The sequence below is a fragment of the Lampris incognitus genome, chromosome 2 (assembly GCF_029633865.1).
Source record: "Lampris incognitus isolate fLamInc1 chromosome 2, fLamInc1.hap2, whole genome shotgun sequence".
Classification (NCBI taxonomy): Eukaryota; Metazoa; Chordata; class Actinopteri; order Lampriformes; family Lampridae; genus Lampris; species Lampris incognitus.
Window position 1 is genome coordinate 35327645 of NC_079212.1, and position 20966 is coordinate 35348610.

Consider the following 20966-nt stretch of genomic DNA (forward strand, 5'->3'; position numbering starts at 1 on the left):
AGAGAGAGAGAGAGAGAGAGAGAGAGAGAGAGACCCAGTGAAAGTGTAGCTTTGGTGGACTTTTTCTGTCCAATGTCCAATCATGTGTAAGAGGTGAATGTACTGTAATGTTTAGTTTTCACCCTGTTAGATGATGCACTTCCCAGTGTGTACAGTATGTGGTTAAAGGCTGTGTGTGTGTGTGTGTGTGTGTGTGTGTGTGTGTGTGTGTGTGTGTGTGTGTGTGTGTGTGTGTGTGTGTGTGTGTGTGTGTGTGTGTGTGTGTGATAGAATTAGTGTATGTTTGCAGTGAGTGGCAGTAAGTCTGGCCTGAAGCCCTAACAAAATCTCCATAAATCTGTCGAGGCAGAGTGCCGGTCATGACTGACTGACTCTGTGTGTGTGTGTGTGTGTGTGTGTGTGTGTGTGTGTGTGTGTGTGTGTGTGTGTGTGTGTGTGTGTGTGTGTGTGTGCACATGTGTGCTTTCTGCTCAGGTCTGATGTGAAGAGAGGGACAGCAAGACTGGAAAAGCTAAACAACTGTTTCAGAATGGGGAGAGAGTGAGAACTGACCTGGGAGAAAGAGAGAGAGAGAGAGAGACTTTTGATTTTTATAAGTAACTTTTATAAAATAAAAAAAACACATTCAAAACAAGCAAATAAATAAATGAAAATAAATACATCACAGCAATTCTCCAAAAAAACCCAAAACAAGTTGTTGTCTTTTACCGAGCACAACAGCCCCCCGCCCCCTGCCCCCTCCCGAGCCCAGATAACACTGAACTGCTGGGTATCTTTCATTTCTCTGTAATAATTAAAATCAGCCACCATTCTGGCTTTCACCAGCCTAGTAAACAGCAATTTTACATCAGTGTCTACTGATTCGTTGAGCTTCCTCTCTCTGCTTACATAAAAAGCCATTTTTGCTTGTCCCAAGATAAAAGTCATTAGTTGGCATGTTTCTTTTACAGTTTGTTTTTATTTAAACCCCAGAATGAACATGTGCTTGGAGAAAACCTCCCCTGCCTTACTGAATAAACTCTCCGACAACATGAACAGTGGTACCAGGCGCACACAGTCTACGTAACAGCGGAAAACACAGAAAGAGAGCGAGAGAGAGACACAGAGAGAGAGAGAGAGAGAGAGAGAGAGAGAGAGAGAGAGAGAGAGAGAGTGGAGTGGGAGAAGAAGGGACAATAGTAGGATAGAGATGAAGATAGTCTGTGTGTTATGGTTAGCGATGAGCTAAAGCCAGTGCTGTGATTTATTTTTTATTTTTGCCAATATAAAGTCCTTTTTTGTTGTTGGTTATTTACATTTCTGCACCCTCAAGTATTTAAGGCATCAAGTGTGAGGTAAAGAAGTGTGTGAGCCACAAAGAGTCACAGTGTAACATGCAGCTGGGCTTCATTCAGTGTGTGTTGCCTACGACGGACAACACGAGCCACCACATGCACACCGAGGCGCAGTCTCCATGGACCATTTGACAGTCAAGCAGGTCGGGTCTGTCATTCCCACTTGCCTCTTTATTTGGAGACTGCAAGCAAGTGTGTTCATTTGACCTAAATGTGTTTGATATTTTTTACTGAAGACAGACAGTAAAACAGTGGCAATCTGCAACTTAAAGGGCTGCCGATGCCTGATAGGACAACCTGTTTCATATCGTCCACCCTACTGTGTGTGTGTGGGGGGGGGGGTGAGGAGAGAGAGAAAGAAAGAAAGAGAGAGAAAGAAAGAACACATGAAAGATTGCTTGAGAGATTAGACAAAAGAAAGAATACAAATTAAAAGGGAGATTAATGAGTGCAGAAGGGTAAAGGGAGAGAGGGGGGATGAGGAAGAGAGAAGATGATACTCTGATGGGAAGGATGTCTGATTTACCTTTTCTTCAGTGACACGTTCATAGTATCCGACTACTGTGAAATGTGCACTATCAAGTAGCCCCTTGCCTGGGCAGACATGAAGGATATCAGAGAGCTAACCTAACATGGTTAAGAGGTGACACGACACCATTCTCATGTCATGGCGTCATATATTGACGCTGATGACAAAGCGTCGATATATGACGCACAAGGTGCCTTTTGGCGTCTGTGTGAGATATGGTGGGTTCACTGCGACATCTGTGACTGACGAGCAAAATATCTGGCTTATTAACTGTCAAACCACACAGGTTGCTGTTGGAAACTTAAGGCAGGAGTTTGAATTAAAATGGGAGGCTGCATTTGAAAATGACTTCCTGTTATAAAACCCACCGCTATGGCGGCTTTGTCCCCTCAATGCACTGCGCATATGGTCATTTTCAGAAATAGCCACACTCTGTGTGTATGTGTGTGTGTGTGGTAGGCCTGCACGACATGAGGAAAATTTTCGATGTGCGATAACATTGTCCAATATTGTGATGATATGACTTGCGATAAATAAACAAATATTGATGATGAAAATACGGTAACTTTGCATAATGACCTCCGAGTTGGTACATTTACACACTAACCGGTAAGGCTGCTTAATGACCAGTTCCCCAAATAAACCTTATACAAAACAGTGGCGGCGGCGGCGGCCAGAATGAAACCAGTCGGCATGGCAGCCTATTAGATTCTAAACAACTTACCCTCTGTGTAGGCCGTCCCTTGCCGATGAACTCCAACTTTTCACCAAACGTTAATCTTGAAAACGACGTGGATACTCGCGGTTTCCATCGTGAACCAACAGGCTAGCTAGCTAGCTAGTTAATCCCCAGCTAGCTAGCTAGTTAATCCCCCGCTAGCTTGCAAGTCGTGTTGCCCACAGCAGACAGAACTTTAGTTAGCGATAACCAGTGATTAAAGTGGGCCGAAGCTACCCGGATCCCGACACCGGCACTTCCCCTCCTCCCCCAAGTCAACCGGAGCTGAGATCCGGCACTCTGTAGACAGGAGTAATTTCAACCTTTTTGTCACAGTAAAATTTAAAACAAAAAACATGATGCAGCCAATTCACAAGCATTACAAAATAAATCGCAAATAAAGTCGTTCTTCTATTTTTATACTACTTTACTTTTTCTATAAGTTTGAATGATATCGCGTCCTCACGTGACCCGCACCTTCCTGCTGTCTGGCTTCACCAGACTTGACATCAAAAGAGACTGGCTTCACACTCACGGGTCAGGGTCAATTCACCGCACCAGGCAGACAAGACTAGAGAGCGTCAACCTGCTACCTGCACTATTATCTTGGATTGGGGGGCATAAAGAGTGAGTATCTTCAGTGTATTTCCAATAGTATTTCCAATAGTTTTGTCTAGCTCTGCTGTGGTTTTCATTCAAGCAACTAACGTTAGCGAACGTAACGTTAGCTAGCTAGCTAACTAGCTATCTTCCACCTGGTAACGTTGCTAGCTAGTTGCTGACATTGCTGGCTAGTTGTGGCACTTTCAACTAATACAAAAGACTGATTAAAATGCATTTCAATTTTTAAATTGAACATGTAGCCAGTGATTTTTTGAGCATAGGGTGTGTGTGTGCATGTGCTCGTAGGGTTAATTTCCTGATTTGAGATGCAGTATTGAGGCCGACTATCACTCCTGCACTTTTGCCCACCTCTCTAATACAGAGATCCCCCATTTACCAAATCCCACTTTAACCCCTGGCGATAACAAAACACACCTGTTTAGAGGGAAGATATGATTGGTCAGTGTTACTGTCATTTGAAATTACTCTTTCATTGACTTACAGTTGCTCGGACCTCTGCAAAGTTATAGCTGGACCACCAACCACAGAGCTGAAAGCATAGTGTAACTGGTTATTTTCTTGCCTGGTACGGGATTCGATACGGGGTGTACTGCACCACAAGGCGACATCACTAACCGCTCGGCTAAAGGGTCAGACCCGTTAACTGGAGACTAACGTGTCTTATTAGTAGTTTACAGTCGTCACCCTACCTAGAAGCGCGCCCTCGCGCTTTGTTATTCCCGCGCTCCGAAGAGACTTCTGAGGATCTGCACACTTCCGGATCTCACCGCTGCCACCAATGTAACCGGTTATTTTCTTGCCCGGTGCGGGATTCGAAACGGGTGTTCTGCACCACAAAGCGACATCACTAACCGCTCGGCTAAAGGGTCAGATCCGTTGGCTAGGGACTAACGTGTCCTATTAGTAGTTTACAATAGCATTTTCGTCCTAGCAACTGCAGAGGCAGCAAAATTCTGATAGGGAGACAAAGGAGCTTATTTGATTTTACCCTTCACATTCCAACAAAATGGGCAGGTTTGAAGGGTTTATTTCCTTCGAAACATTTTTTTAGATGTTGATTGTCAAATTATGAATTGATAAAATAAAATTAGAACTGACTTTTTAATATATTTCAGAATATCTTAGGCACTATCTGAGGTAGGCCCTGACGGTTCTCCTCTGATTCAAACACAGATATGTATGGATATACACATCTACACCCTCAAACACACACACACACACACAGAGTCTTGCCCACATGGCTCAGGAAAATTCATGCCGTTTGGCTGTGTAATAAATTGGGTTGTTAATTGATTCGAGGAGCCATAAGGGATTTCCTCTGGAACAGAACAGAGTGCAGCACACAGAATAACACGGCCCTGCACAACAACACAGCTAGATACAAGATACATCACATCACAGCAAGAGCCAACAACATAACTACTGTGCACACAATGAAATAATTAGACACTACACGACAACACAAGGCAATACAGATATGATTTTCATAGATTTGAAATACCTTTGCCGTGATACCTTTGTAGGACATTTTCAGTTCTCTGCCACCTGTCTCAATGAGAGCTCATTAATGGCCAGCTATGATTATTGTGTTCTCCGGGGACCCATAATCAGCACCGCTAACTTTGAAAAGCTGATCTAAAAGTCATATTTCTAACACCAAGCCCAGAGATAGTCCCCTGCCTCTGTCGCCACATTTTCCAGCAATGGCCTTCAGCCGAATCCCGCCTTTGTTGTACCGGATATTGGGTACAACAAAGTACAAAAGAATCAAATCGAATCAGTTCAAGTCTTCTCTACACTAACTTAATCTAACCTAATCTAATCTATTTGATTGCAATTAAATCTAATCTAATCTAATCTCATCTAATATAACACAAAATAATTTAATTTTATGTAATCATAAACACATAGTATGTCCAGTTTTTGAGAAGTAGGATTGCGTTTTTGCAAAAACAGGTAAATATTAGCCTTATATTTGCAGCCAGGCTGCTCCGAAACGCCTACGAAGGTTTGTCCATCTAAAATTCAAATTGAAAGTGTTATTGCTGTCGTTGCTTAAAGACAAGCTGTTGAAAAACTGGCAAACACTTGCAATCCTCAGCCAACTCTGCAGCGATCGCACCAAACTGCTACTGAAGGTTTCTGAAAACAACATGATGGGCATCTACCATTGAATTTGAATTTATTATTTCAATCTGTTTGAATTTTTTTGTCTCACTTGCTTTGATTTATTGCTGTTATTCATATTGCTCAGTGATACGGTAGAAAGAAATTAAACATAACCCCTTTAAATCATCCTTGATGCAACATGTGGGCACAGCAGGGCTGCACATCCCAAACACCATGTGCATTTGTTTCCCCTGAATTAAATTCTATAGTCATGCAGCAGGGCTCCAATTTCTCCTATTTCTTTTGTTATGGATTAGTCCTTTAGCTCTTATTAACGCCCAAAGTCTTTTTTCATTACTATCATAGTCAATCAATCTACCTCTGTCCTGGTAATCTAATCAGTATTGCCTGCTTCCAGACCTTGTTATGCTCCAATGCTGTGTGCAGCAGACAGCACTAAACACACTCTCCGGATTAACATCTGCAACTGGTGCTCTCATTTGTTGAGTTTGCAGAAATATGTAAATGTTAATCCATTTAAGACATAGCAAAGTAAAAGGTAAACAGTGGACGTTAAATTGATAGTATTCCCCTTCCCTTTTTTCCCTGCTGAACCCATCTTTTATAAAGCTGTGTTGTCTCTATTAGTTCAAGTAAACATTATTTAGCCACGCAAGTTCATTAAAAAGAAAAATTATTTTTATAGTCACTGTCTGGCAAGAGACCGAATGAAAGGGAGGTTGGCGAGAAAATGAACTGATGTATGAAGGAAAGAATAGTAAATCGTGAATGTAAACACGAGACTTTTTTTTCGCTTTTTACATTCAACTCCATTTCTACAGCCTGGTGTGCCCACCTTGTTTTGTCTTGACTTACTGACTGACTCACACAGACACAGACACAGACACACACAGACACACACACACACACACACACACACACACACACACACACACACACACGAAACTATTATATTATCAAATCAATCAAATTGTAAAGTCCACTTTTTTAATTATCATAATGTTGGCAATTTCATATGTGTGTGTGTGTGTGTCAGCCCTTTGATGATCTGGCGGACTGCTGGGATAGGCTCCAGCATCCCCGCAACCCTGACAGCAGGATAAGCAGTTTGAATAATGGATGGCTGGACATCATGACTCATGTCTGATTCAGCTTTCTTCATTATTATCAGTGTTAGTAAATGCATTGTGTGTCTCGGTAGCATTATACTACTCTGGTGCATTGGCTAACATCTAACATTAACCGATTGCACACTACCAGCCATATATACTGCACTATGCCTGGTTGACCTCAATATGCAACATATCATGTAAAACTGTGAAAGATGTCACACTGCGAGCCCTCTCACACCATGAAAACTGATTTTTTAGAGAGATTATACTGTATACCTGTTTTAGCCAGATAGGTCAATATAGAGGCTGTTTGTATGAACACAGGGTTATGGCCCAGTTAATAGTAAAGTGCCACTTTAAAGGCAAGGAGAATAGAGTAATGCAATTGAATGTAATGAAATAAAACAAAATAAAATCTATAAAAATAAGTGTAATACACCTCCCCCATGTCAGCACGGTGGTTAGCGCGGTCGCCTCACAGCAAGAAGGTCCTGGGTTCAAACCCCGAGGTTGTGGAGTTTGCATGTTCTCTGTCTGCGTGGGTTTCCTCCGGGTGCTCTGATTTCCTCCCACAGTCCAAAGACATGTAGGTCAGGTGAATCGGCCGTACTAAATTGTCCCTAGGTGTGAATATGTCAGCCATGTGATGGACTGGTGTCCTGTCAAGGGTATCTCCCCATCTGCCGCCCAATGACCGCTGAGATAGGCTCCAGCATCCCACGACCTGAATTCGGATAAACAGCTTAGATAATGGATGGATGGATGGAGGGACACGGTCTCCAATTTATAAACAAAATAAACTTCTAAATGTCATACAGATCTCATCCTGGAGTGGCACAACGTGCTGATCCCTGCAGAAAGTTCCAGGTCATCATTTCATAACCTCGTAATTTCTCCATCTGTGCCCCTCAGACCTGTTCTGGCATGGCTGCCCCCTTGCTGCATCAGGAATTGGGGATTAATACTTTAAATCAGCATCCCCCATCATTATCATAGCTAATCAATGTACTCTCTGCCTTGGTAATCTAATAAGCAGTGCCAGCCTCCATATCTTATTACACTCGGATGGTGTTTGCTTTAGATAGCGTCTAGCAGACTTAGCCACCAGAGTGACACCAATTACCGGGGCCAAGGAGGGGGATTAGAGAGAGATTATGTTCAATATCTGATTCAGGAAGTGTGGCATTTAGGAGACACGGGTTTGATGCTGTTACATGTGTTAACACATGGCCGTAGTACCCTGTGATCTGCGGCTACATTCTGCATCACATCAAACATTGAATGTTGCTTACAGTATTTTCATCTCGTGTGTGTCTGCTTATTAGCTGTCCAGAGCTAAGGAGGAATAAGGATGTAAATTACATTTTTTTCTCTTCTATGACATCTAGCATTTAGTTTAAAACGGTAAATACAGTAATATTAGATTCTCCCTGCTCATAAGGGACATTTATCTTCTATGTGGCAAGCTGGTGTTGATGGTATTTGGTGTGCAATAGAAGCCAATGTTAACATATCCCTGCACTGATAAAGCCAACAACCATAGGTTATATATGTCAATCTTGATGTTTTGTATCAGCAACAAGCTATCCTGGAGCTGGTGGGATAGCTGTGAGAGCTTTCATTTGAACCTTGGTGACACAAAATGTGACACTGTTCAGTCGAACAGGATTTAAATCTCTTGGCTTACTTTTGTGGAGACTTTAAACCAAACGGGCTACGGTGCTTTCAGTGTTCATTCCATGAGGCAAAAAAACCCCGTCTGTAATTCAGGCTGCCAATCTGGACTTTCTTCATTCACAGTGAAATGAATCGTCACGTGAATCTGACAGAGAAGGGCGTTATTGTCATCATCCCGACCCTGATCGAGCTCGCTGTTTATGTAAATTCTCTGCCAGTGTCACTTTTCTCTGTAACACAACTCCAAATAAGTTTGGTGTTCATTCTTTCAAAAATGACTTATCTGGGGCGTCCGGGTGGCGTGGCGGTCTATTCCGTTGCCTACCAATACGGGGATCGCTGGTTCGAATACCCGCGTTACATCCGGCTTGGTCGGGCGACCCTACAGACACAGTTGGCCGTGTCTGCGGGTGGGAAGCCGGAGGTGGGTATGTGTCCTGGTCGCTGCACTAGTGCCTCCTCTGGTCGGCCGAGGCGCCTGTTTGGGGGGTATCGTGATCCTCTCACGCGCTGCGTCCTCCTGGCGAAACTCTTCACTGTCAGGTGAAAAGAAGCGGTTGGCGACTCCACATGTATCGGAGGAGGCACGTGGTAGTCTGCAGCTCTCCGCGGATCGGGAGATGGGGTGGAGCAGCGACCGGGACGGCTCGGAAGAGTGGGGGAATTGGCCAAGCACCAATGGGAGAAAAAGGGAGACCCCCCCCCCCCAAAATAAGGAAATAGCTGCCATTTGAAAAGTCACAATGGACTCCGCGGATTGCCTGTACTGTCCACAGTAGCTCCTGACATGGTAAGGTTCATTATGCTCGGCAGATATCCATTTGAGCACTGGATAGGCTTTGGTTCTGAAACGCAGGCTGCTCCTTTTCAGGGGGCGTTAGCAGCGTTTTCGCTGGAATGGATATGCAGCACTTAGAGGAACGACTCTCCAAAATGTTCCCTTCTTTGTCTGCCGTTAGCGCGTGACATGTTTCGGCTCCTTGAAAGGGTAACCTTTGAGTCTCGTGGCGTTTATGAATATGGATGAGGGATGTTGAACGCCCACGCCACGTATTTGCATCTGCTGTTCATTTAAAGGAAATAAGCCCTATTTGAACTGGATTGGTTTAACGGGGAGAGGTGCTGTGCTTGAAATGATTGCCAGCAGCGCCTGTAAACTTTAATACAGGATGAATAAATATCGTAAAGAAAACTTCTTTGTTTTATGCAAATGTACCAGTCATGTGATCATAGTAAACAAGAGGAAGAACAACAACAACATCAGTGATGATGACGATAATAATATCTTTGCAGCCAGATGCTGTAACATACCTAGGCAACACACCCACTTGTTGGTGCTGGGGGTTGAACCTGCAACCTTTTGGTCCGCTGCTACAATATGGAAAGCATTCACTTGATTTCTGATGTCAACCTACTGGTACAGTTTTCAGGATGATTGCCTGGATTGAGCAAAGTGAGACTATGCTGCTGCTGGTCCCGTATAAATACAGGTTTGTGCAAATATGAAAATGAGGTTAAAAGGACAGTCTGTGGTTATTATACAGCAAATTGGTTAATCCAGTTATACAGGGGCCTGTGACCTGGACCTCGAGTGACATGCATTGAATAATGGGTTTATTAAAAGCTGTTGATGAGAGGAAGTCACTATACTGAAAGGAATGCTACATATATATATATATATATATATATATATAAAGACTCATAATGCATCTGTTCTCCATAGCCGACTGTATAGCTGACACTCCCCGATCCTTTCCTTTTGCACTCTGTGTCCTGCCGCATAACTCTAATCACATTTTCATGCTTTTCTGTGTTTTTGAGGTTGTTGCTTTGCTGATGTTATGCTGTGCCTGTCTGCTCGTGTTTGTTTCAGCCATTTTTCATGTTTCTTTTAATAAAATTGTAAGGCAACGCTGAGTGTCCAGAAAGGATATGATTTGATAAAATGTATCATTATCGTTAATACTTCTTTTTCCGTTAGTTTCTACTATTCATTATCATCATCATCATCATCATCGGTGGTCATGCGGGGTGAAGTCTGACCGTCATCCCTCTGGGTCCCTCTGGGTCCTCAGGTGGGGTGTAGAGGCCGATCTTGGAGCCGCATAATGGGAGGACGTCTGCGTATGACAGATTTTTACGTGGAGTGGCCGATGCACCTGCGGCCACCACACGGTCCTTGGCAGGGGGTGGCCAGAGTCCAATGTCATGGAGAACCAAGATGATTGGGGATCACTCTCTGTTGCTGTCTTCATCCACCTTCACTGTCATTGTGACCTGGAGATATCTTCCGCCAGTTCCGCCGCTGAGGTCTTTGTTGGATTGTGCTTCATCTGGAACCTCCCCCTTGACCTATCCGCCTTGGGTGACCCTACCAGGAGCCAAGCTCTGGCCCAGATAGCAAAATTGCTGTTGCCTGGACCCATCCGACACCTGACACTTTCCTCCGGCCCACATACCGTGTGGAATGATGGCACTTGGGCGGTCTGCTCCTGTTTGCCAGATCTGGGCCAGAACCAAGCCATAGCAATGGCGCATGTGCCACATATTTGCCAAAGGTGGCCCATATTTGTTCCGTGATATTTGGACCATATTCACCATTTACCACATGGGCCACTTCAGGGTCACATCCAGATTACATGTTGCTGAGAGCACCGCATCTTTGCCACAAAAAGCCCACACTTGATTTGGCATATTTGGGCTATATTTGCTATTATATACATGGGCCGCTTCAGGCTCACATCCATTTTGTCAGGGCCAGAAGAAGGCCATCAGTGCCGCATCGTTGCCTGAAGTGGCCCACATCCGGATGCTATCTGGGGCACGGCATAGCTCTTGGGATCATTGGTACACGCAAGCTTCTCCACCACGGCAAGTTGGCGATCCAGAAGACTTCATATGCAATACTGGGGATGCTCGTTTCCAAAGGACCTCATGTACATACGTTTTACGGTGTGGGTGGGAACATAAGCCCTGTCATTAGCAGTGCTGGCGCCATGCTCTATCTTACTCTATCATACCCTGCAAATCTCATGTTTAGCCTTTAAAGAAAAGCAACAACAACAACCTCTTATGTAATGTGGACTCAACAACGTCTTCTGCACATCGTAATCCCCCGCCCCCTCGCCCCTGTCAGCTCCTGCCTGCATCCTGCATCCGTCACGGTGCCGAGCGCTCGGCGAATTCCTCGCCATTTGAGTCCGTTTGCACATCCATAAGAACATCTGGGCCAGCTGTGGAAGAGCTGGCAGTGTCAACACATGAAGACAATTGCTGAAAAACAAAACACAGACTTAGGAGATCCATCTGTTGCAGATACAGACATGGAAACACCCCAAGGTCTCAAAACACTCGCACAACAAAATGACAGAGCAACAAAGACAAAAATCAAATTTGGAGACCTGAGGCGCAACGGATCTCATAATGAAAACCACAACGGAAGTCGTGATGGTCGAGGATACGTGATGCTCGGGATGCGCTACACGCGACTGATATTTGATCCTCCATTCGGCAACTAAGTTGATCTACATGCCAATGTTATGCTCCCATTGCGTCCCCGATTTACGAAACTTGCTGAAATAAGTGTTGAAAGTTAAGTTGGAAGCTACACACTGACTCTGTCTTGACTCACAGCGTGTGTCCGCTCTGGAGGAAGCGTCCCTGTCTCCAGTGTCTCAGAGAGGTTTGCTGTCTCAGTCTGTCGGCAGCGCGTCTCCGCTGCCCTGTCGGCTGTTTGTTGTTCAGCAGACTGCCTGCTCGTTTCAGACACAGCGTGCAAGCGGAGCCGCCAATAGACGTGTATGCGACAGATAGAGAGCCTGTGGACGTGTGTGTGTGTGTGTGTGTGTGTGTGTGTGTGTGTGTGTGTGTGTGTGTGTGTTTGTAATTAGTTTCTGGGGAATTCTGACGTCTTGACTTTTCTGTCCTCCTGGTCAAGCCATTCACTTCTTTGTACCTGCCCGTCGAAGCCTCCATTTGCGTGTGTGGGTAATGTCTTTACGTTCCAAAGGAAGAACACACACACACACACACACACACACACACACACACACACACACACACACACACACACACACACACACACTTCTTCGCTGCAAACGAAGTCCAGTCAATTTTAGAATAGAATAGAATACACTTTGTCATTTGTACATACATACAATGAAATTCACTCTCTGCATTTAACCCTATCCTAGCTGTGCAGCAGTGTGCAGCCGCCGTGCAGCGCCCGGGGACCAACTCCAGTTCCTCTTTCCACTGCCTTGCTCAGGGGAACAGACAGGAGTATTAACCCTAACATGCATGTCTTTTTGATGGTGGGAGGAAACCGGAGCACCCGGAGGGATCCCACGCAGACACGGGGAGAACATGCAAACTCCACACAGAAAGGACCCGGGACGGCCTGGGGCTCGAACCCTGGACCTTCTTGCTGGGAGGCAACAGTGCTAACCACTGGGCCACCGTGTTTGTATAGCCCAATATCACAAATTATAAATGTGCCTCAGTGGGCTTTACAGCAGTACAGCATCCTCCACTCGCATCGGATAAGGAGCACCCCCCCCCAAAAAAAACAAACTTTAACGTGGACCGGCGGGTGTATTACGCGCTTACAGAATACAGCATTGAAAGAGCATAACAGAAGTATAATGGAATTATAAGATAGATGAAGAATATGATGAGAAGGATGCCAAGCAGTGTCCAGAAGCCACCGGAACAGCCCAGGACCCGAGCCTTTGAACGACCCTTTTCATCCCAAAGAAAATTGGTAGTGTTCATATAAACAAATGGACTGTAATTTTTCGGTAGTGTTACATGACCCAAGAGACACAACAGCATTTCGTTGTGCATTCGCAACGGCGAAGAAGTCAAAATGTAGTGTAGTGTCAGTTGTAGTTTAAAGGAGCACCAATTTCCCAGCTCATATTTGACATTTGACATTTTATTCGTTGTCATGTGTTGTTTTGTACAAAATGTAAAATATTTACAGATAGTTTGCTGATGATAGAATCAGCTATTTCTGAAAAAGATGGCGAAATTTTATTCCAAAATGTGAACATAAAATCATGTCATACAATCCTTTAAAATGGCTTTTTGGGACTGATGAAAATCATCTACACCGTACCCTTGAGTAGTGTAGTGTTAACTGGACATCTAATCTGATTCTTTAGGACGTTCCTGCTGGAACCCATGCACTCCAGACTTCAGATTTAAGAGTCAAGTCAATTTATTTATATAGCCCCAAATCCCAGTTACGGTCTCAGAGGGCTTTATGCACAAATTGCATATATACATTCTCTAAAATCAGGTACAGTAAATGACACTGCATCTCTCTCTCTCTCTCTCTCTCTCTCTCTCTCTCTCTCTCTCTCTCTCTCTCTCTCTCTCTCTCTCTCTCTCTCTCTCTCTCTCTCTCTCTCTCTCTCTCTCTCTCCCTCTCTCTCGCTGCACTGCATGCAGGGAGGTTGGGTTTAGGAGCCTGATTGAGGGTGTTGAATGAGCTTGGGTGTTTTGTTTGTTTTTTGGGGGGGGGTAATTTACTGTTTTTCTTCTGCTTTCTTCTCCACATGGTAAGGTAAGGGAAGTTTACCTTTACTTCGTTGCTAGTTGCTAGTGAGTAGCTGGTCGGAGTTTGGTGGTGTGCAGTATGGCGTCCCTCCCTGGCTGGTGAGGGTTCGCCTCCTACGGCTGTTACAGGCTGGGAGTCGTGGTTGACTCGCGGTACTCTGTCGAGCAGGTCCTCGTGGCTGCAGGAGAACAGGTCGGCCATGAAAACATCACATACGGCTCTCGGATGAGTAAAGCCGTGGTGGCTTTTGTCCGAGAGGAGCGTTTGGTCCACCTGTTGGTTGAGACAGGCCTGGTGCTAGTCAGGCCTGGTGCTAGACAATCTGTTTATAGCCGTCTCGCCATTATTTGTGGCATCGACACGTTTAAACCGTGTCAGGCGCACCTCTGTTTATCCCAAACGAGCTCCTTGAAAAAGAAGTGAGTGGTTTCGGAAAGTTTGCTAGTGGGTTCAGAACAGTTCGTCTGGGTTGTGGCGACGCTAGAGTACGGCATGTTAACTCCCTGCGGAGACAAGCCTTCATGTATTTAAAGGATTCTTCACAACAAATACAAGTGTCATTTAGAGTCAAATACGAATACGGTTTCTACACTGTGTACGCAAGTTCCGGCAGTATGAAATGTTTTGAGTGTGGCGATGGCGGCCACAAACGTTCATCGAGCCCACAGCGGGCAGCAGTTCAGGTGAGCCACAGCCTGGGGGCGCCGCTGAGAGCGGTAGCCCGCAAACAGCGCAGCAGGCAGCGGGAGATACCGCAACCTGATAAGAAGCAGGGGCGCCGGAATGCCCCCCTCCCTTTTACCTTCTTTCCACAAGTCAGGAATCCCTGTATCCCCACTAATGCCCCTATATTGCAACACTTACGGTAAAAAGATGTTTCATTCATTCCCGTCCACTCTTAAAAAATTAGGTCAAATAAAGCACGCAGACATAAATCAGGAAGAATATTCACATTTTAATCCAGTCAAAGGGTACATTGCAACACAAATCAAATGCCTTGTAGCCTACCTAACAGCCAATAAAATGACGTGTGTTTGTGTTGTTTGTCTGTTTGAGCAGTTAACTTAGCTAACCTCAGCTCTGCTAGCTATTAATATTGCGAACACATGCTTCTGCAAAAATGTCAAAGGAACCAGTGAGTAAGAAAGTAAAATACAGCCAAACAAAACAACACTTTAACAGTAATGTTACACACCCGCCGTCCACAACTCCATTGGAGCCTAGCCCCCCAAATCGAGAACCAGCGCAGCTGGCAGCAGAAAGAGAGGGATTTCAAAACTGAATACAATGTATCACTTAAGCGCTCAAGCTCAACACAGAACGCTACACTGAGATGCCTAACTGCAACAAAGTAAAAAGATGGGGCGGACACGTGTCTTCAACAACGCGCTTTATTGTATTAAAACTGCAAATACAGGCATACGGAGCTGCGCTCCGGTGCGCTCTGATAGCACTATACAGTACTCCCCTGCACACGCATATAAACTTGGGACAAAAAAAAAGGAAATTTGTGTTTGGCAGATTATTTCTTTGTTGTAACAATGCTTCTTGGCAATAACTCTTACATCAGGCACCTGATTGTCAGCACCTGGGGTACCAGAAGCTCAAAACAAGAGTTAATAGCAACAGCAAAATAAGCTGTTTGGTATTGGCAGAGAAGATTTGGCAAATGTTTTCATGGGCTCAACCCACATACTCAGCTCTGCTGCTCATCCCACAAATGCATGTTCCTTACAAATGTGGCACCATTTAAAAGGGAAATAAACAGGCTTTCCAATGGTATAAGATTTATTGCCTTTATGGCCCCCCACTTCTGAAATGATTCCGGCGCACCTGGTATGAAGGGAAATAAAACAACTGAGCAGGACAGCAACAATGAAAATAACGTTAATCCAAGTGAGACTGAAGCACAGGTTATGAATGCATGCAGAGACGTAGGACAGACAGAACCAGTGAGAGACAGACAGCTGAGGCTGAATCAGGTCTGCAACAAGTGAGTCACAGTATGAAAATGCTAAAAATGAGGCTGAGGAAATGTCAGAGGATGATAGTCCATCACAGTTTACTGATATTGGATGATCAGCATCATTAAAGGAAATTAATGATTTCCTAGATGAAATTTATGCACAGTCTGTGGAAATAACAGATTTCTTCTCTAATGTGGACAGTTTTGTTAACTTGGTTATGAAGATTAGAAAAACGGTTGGACATGAAGAGCTCAGTAAACAGAAGAGGTTTTATCCAAAGACGATTCTGACTAAACTTAGCAAAGAAAAGCAAGGAAAGTTTCCTTTAAATGCACAAAATTAAAAATGGATGATGCACAAAAAGTGTTTTCCTCTTGGAAAGGTTTCACTGTCTTCTTTTCCTTCCTTTTCTTTCTTTTTTTAGAGAAAGTTTGTGGGTAGGAAGTTTAAATATAAATGGAGATAAGCGAGGTATGGTAGCTGAGCTGAGTAGAGCTAAAAACATAAATGTGGTCTTCTTACAGGAGACACATAGCTCAGTAGACGGTGAGATAGAGTGGGGTATGAGTTGGACAGGCCAGTTGATTTTTTTTCTGTTTTGAGCCATGGTTTCCAACCTTAGTGTGGGTGTAGCTGTTTTTCTCACAGCGCCTCCTTTTAACAAATGTTTTGACATGTGAAGTGGAGCAGGGCAGAATCCAAGTAGTTCAGGCAACAATCCAAGAAATACCTTGTGTTTTCATAAATGTGTATGCTTATAATACTGGCACAGATAGTTTGAGATTCTTTAACAAACTGAAAGACAAACTTAAATGGTTCAGTAGTAGCTCGATAATAGTAGTGGGAGGAGACTGGAATTGCACTACACATCCTACAGTTGACAGAAACTCAGAAGAGCCTCATCCACCGTCAGCTTCATTTCTGTCCAGTGTGGTCGCAGAAAATGACCTCACGGATGTTTGAAGGAACCGTAATTCAGCAGTTAGGCAGTACACATGGGTGAAAGCTGTCGATGGTAGTGTGAGGGCAGCCAGGTTGGATAGGATTTGTCTAAATCAAACGTATAACAACAGGTTAATTAAATCCACAATATCACCTGGATTTTCAGATCACCATTTAGTAGTGGCAGATTTTTCCTTACTAGTTCAATTTCGACACTGCCCCTACTGACACTTCAGTGTACTGTTAACACATTATAAGCTTTCTGTCAGTTCTTCTCTGACTTCTGGAGTCAATGTAGGCTGAGGAAGAAAGATTTTGAAAACTTAGCTCGGTAGTGGGAGGTAGGAAAACACAAATTGGGATTTTATGTCAGCAATACAAAAAACACACATTCGCTATAGAGAAAGTCTGCTTTGAAGAATTAGAACTAGAGGAAGAAATTAAGATATTAGAAGATGAAATGATAACAATAGCAGGACCCGGGAGAGTAGAAGGAAGGCTTTAGGTAGGTTTTTACATGAGAAAGAAAAGGGTGCTTTAATCAGATCTCCAATCTCTACAAAGATATAGATGCTTCAACTGCTTTTTTCTTTTAAGTTTGAGAGAAAAATTAGAAAAAAATAATGTGATGATTCATCTCAAATTTCCAAATGGGACAATAGCAACTGATCCACCAGAGATGTGGAAGCTGGCCATAGTCTTCTACAGTGGCCTGTTCAGTGTGGAGAACTGTGACTTATTGTGTGGAGGAGATACTGAGAGACTGCCTCAGCTGGGTGAAACACGGGTAGCCTCACTGGAGTCCCCCATCTCCTTTGATGAGATGTCTGCAGCGGTTTAGCAGCTCAGCTGTGGCAAAGACTGTGGAGTTGATGGACTTCCTTTGGAGTTTTACAAGTGGTTCTAGACTCTAATTGGACAAGACTTACATGAAGTATTTAAAGACTGTTTAGTTTCTGGGACTTTACCTTTGATTTGTAGAGGGGCTGTCCTAACATTGTTACCCAAAAAGGGAGATCTTGGCTTACTGAAAAACTGGAGACCAGTTTCACTGTTATGTACAGACTATACAATAATTGCAAAATGTCTTTCAAATAAAGAGTGTATGGATATTGTAGTACATTGTAGCCAGACGTACTGTGTTCCTGACCGTACAATCAAGGATAATCTGTTTTTCATACAGGACATTATTGATATATCTAAGCTCCAGGCACTGGACATTGGCCTTCTTTTTATAGCTCAAGGGAAGGCTTTTGATAGGGTTGATCATTGTTATTTGTTCAAAACACCTGAAGGTTTTGGTTTTGGGGGAAAAAAAATATTTTATGGATCAAGTTGTTGTATTCTGGAGCCAGTGTTCTGTTAAAGGTAGGCAGTGGACTCAGCTGACCTGTCTCAGTTCAGAGAGGTATAAGATAGGGTTGTTTCTTATCTGGAATACTGTATTACCAGGCCATTGAGCCTCTTTTAATTCAGCTCAGGCAGGGTCTCAGGGCTAACCTTTTCAGAGAATATCACTAATTCATTTTAGTGTATCAGCATATACTGATGATGTCACAGTTTTCACAATGAGTCAAAATTCTGTTAAAATTCTCAAGCAGATATTGGCCTTATACGAACAAGCTTCTTCCACAAAAGTCAATTGGTCAAAATCTGAGGTTTTATTACTGTGGGAGTGGAACATTGAAGAGAAGCCAACATTACCTGTTGGGCTGCAGTGGAACACAGAAGGGATGAAATGCTTAGGTGTCTCTCTGGACAGTGACTGCTTTCTGAGCAAAAACTGGGAAGGTTTAGTTGAAAAGATCAGTTCCCAATTGTCTAGATGGACTTGGATCCAGCCTCAAGTGTCCTATAGGGGAGAGTCTTGATTGTTAATAACTTGAACTTGAACTTGGAGTAAGTGATCAGTGCACTTTATTGTTTCTTCAGAGAGGCACTAGGAGCAGAGTGTGAAGGGGATCAGCCAGTTATGCGGCCTGTTTTTCCATCTTTGTCCATCCGTGCTGCAGTGGAGGAGCAGGGGGAAGTGAACAGGGCCATCCTATCCTTTAAAACACCAGAAGTACAGGATTTATAAAGGTTTTTTTTAGGGAGTTGTTCCTTATCCAATGTGAGGGTCTAAGGACAGGATGTTGTGTTGCCCTTGAGGCAAATTTGTAATTTGTGCTATTGGGCTTTACAAATAAAATTGACTTGACATCTCAAGCACATCAAAGAAGGCCTTGTATGCAGGGACGGATTAAACCAATCTGGGGCCCAGGGCACAATAATTCACGAGGCCCCCCTATAACAACACCAGAGAGTCTGAATGCAATTTCACCAAGCAGTTTTGATTGGTCATGTGACTTACAGTAATCACCGGAAACAACGCAAAGCATGTGATATTATTAAAGGACCTACAAAACGTTACATTATTATTATTATTATTATTATTATTATTATTGTTGTTGTTGTTGTTATTATTATTTCACTCGTCACCAGCACTAACTGCTAAGGCGCGCAAACGTCACGTTAACTTTACCTCCCAGAATGCATTGAATATGTAAGGGATAATGTACAGTGAGCCGGTTATTATTTCGTAATAATAACCGGCTTGCTGTACATTATCCCGCTTGTTACACGGCTACTTACTAAATAAATCAATAATTTGCCACAAACTATAACAAATTTTTTTTTTATTGATTTAAAAATTATTGTAGGCTATTGGTTCCATTCATCCAGATTACGTTAGATGTCTACGTTCTACGCATAGCAACGGTCTGTTATACCTAGCACCGGTGTCTATCAAGAAATAACACACCGCTGAATGTCGTAATTGACCAATCAGAATTGAGTATTCAACAAAGCCGTGTAACAAACTACAGTATAGGCTACTGACATAAACATTAAATATGGCTGCACCCATATTAAGTAGGAATTAATTAGCTTAGCGTAACCAGTAAGGTTACAAGATTGTAAAAAGCATTTTACACACCTCACATGTGCCAACAATTTATGCAAGCACCGAAAAGAATCAGAATACACGCTTTGGTATCAATATTGGAAAACGCGTGAATAATAAAGTAAATAAAAAAGTTATCAGCAAGCCAATCATGATGTGACAGTGATTTTTCGTGATACAACAGCAACGAATAGTGCCCGTAACTGTGGCAAACACGAGTGCACAAGGTAACACGATATAGGACCGATAGACAACCCAATTATTGTCTCACGGTGAAGATGGTTACCTAGCCTGCCTAGCTACGTACTTGAACGTGAATCATGATCGTCAAGAGCAAATCTATTGGCCCATGATGCAATTCATTTTAATTTTTTAATGATTTTTGGTTTTTTTTGTATGTGTAGCCTATAACATTTAATTGTACATTGGTGCTAATGAATCCATATTTGAAATGATACAGGAATATTTTTGGCATACAATTGGAAAAAAATATTTTGCCGCCATGATTGAGAATTCTAGTGAAATCGTGTCTTATATAAACCCTGGTAATCGGCATTACCTCTTGTAATGATTATTTATAGAAGGGGTAATCATTGGGCGGATTTCAGAGGACGTAATTTCGCTAATCTTGGGGGCCCCCAGAAGGGCGGGGCCCTGGGGCCTGGGCCCCGTCGGCCCGTGCATTAATCCGTCCATGCTTGTATGTAGTCACTGTAAAGGTGCTCAACAGACCATCACTAGCCGGTGTACAGGAGTTGAGGTGGTTGAGTGTGTTGGCACCAGGTTCATCTCCCAAAGGCAGTTGGAGGTCCCTGTACAAACCCCCCATAGAGAAACGCACTGCGGATCTAAAGTGGAGGGTGGTACATGGGGCTGTGGCTATGAACAGACATGTGGCATCTCTAGATCCTAGAGCAGGGAGTCCCTGTTTTTCTCTGCAATGATGAAGAAACTCTACAGCACTTATGGCTCACCTGTCCCAGATTGAGCCCTCTTTTCTCTGTACTGTAGCGGTGGCTCAGAGGTTTAAGGAGAGGTTTTTGAAAACAGCCTGTTTGTCTTTGGCCCTAGGTACACAGTAGTACAGTGCACACATGTCACCTTGGTTAATATTCTGACAGGTCAGGCAAAAATGAGCATTTTGCTAAGTAGAAGAAACAAAATGAAAAGCACAGGGTCCACACATGCTACACCCATGTTTCGGGGTCTAGTGGCTGCTCAGCTGAAAATTGAGTTCACATGTTTCAAAATAATTTCAAACTTGGAAGAAATTGTTTCTGTTTGGTGACACGGAGATGTTCTGTACACTGTAGAAAACCAATTACTTAGTCTTAATTTCAGTAAAAGGGAAGGCCTGTAGCTTTGTTTTTGCTGTGTATGGGGCTTGTTGTTCAATATGTATAGTAGGAGTATCTGTGTTAATTCT

General features: G+C 43.5%; 1 protein-coding gene across 1 annotated transcript in view; it reads left to right on the top strand.

The window, feature by feature from the left end:
• The window catches only part of bsna (bassoon presynaptic cytomatrix protein a), a 166787-nt gene that overhangs the window by 19741 nt on the left and 126080 nt on the right, over positions 1-20966 (top strand). The gene's annotated exons all lie outside the window — the stretch shown is intronic.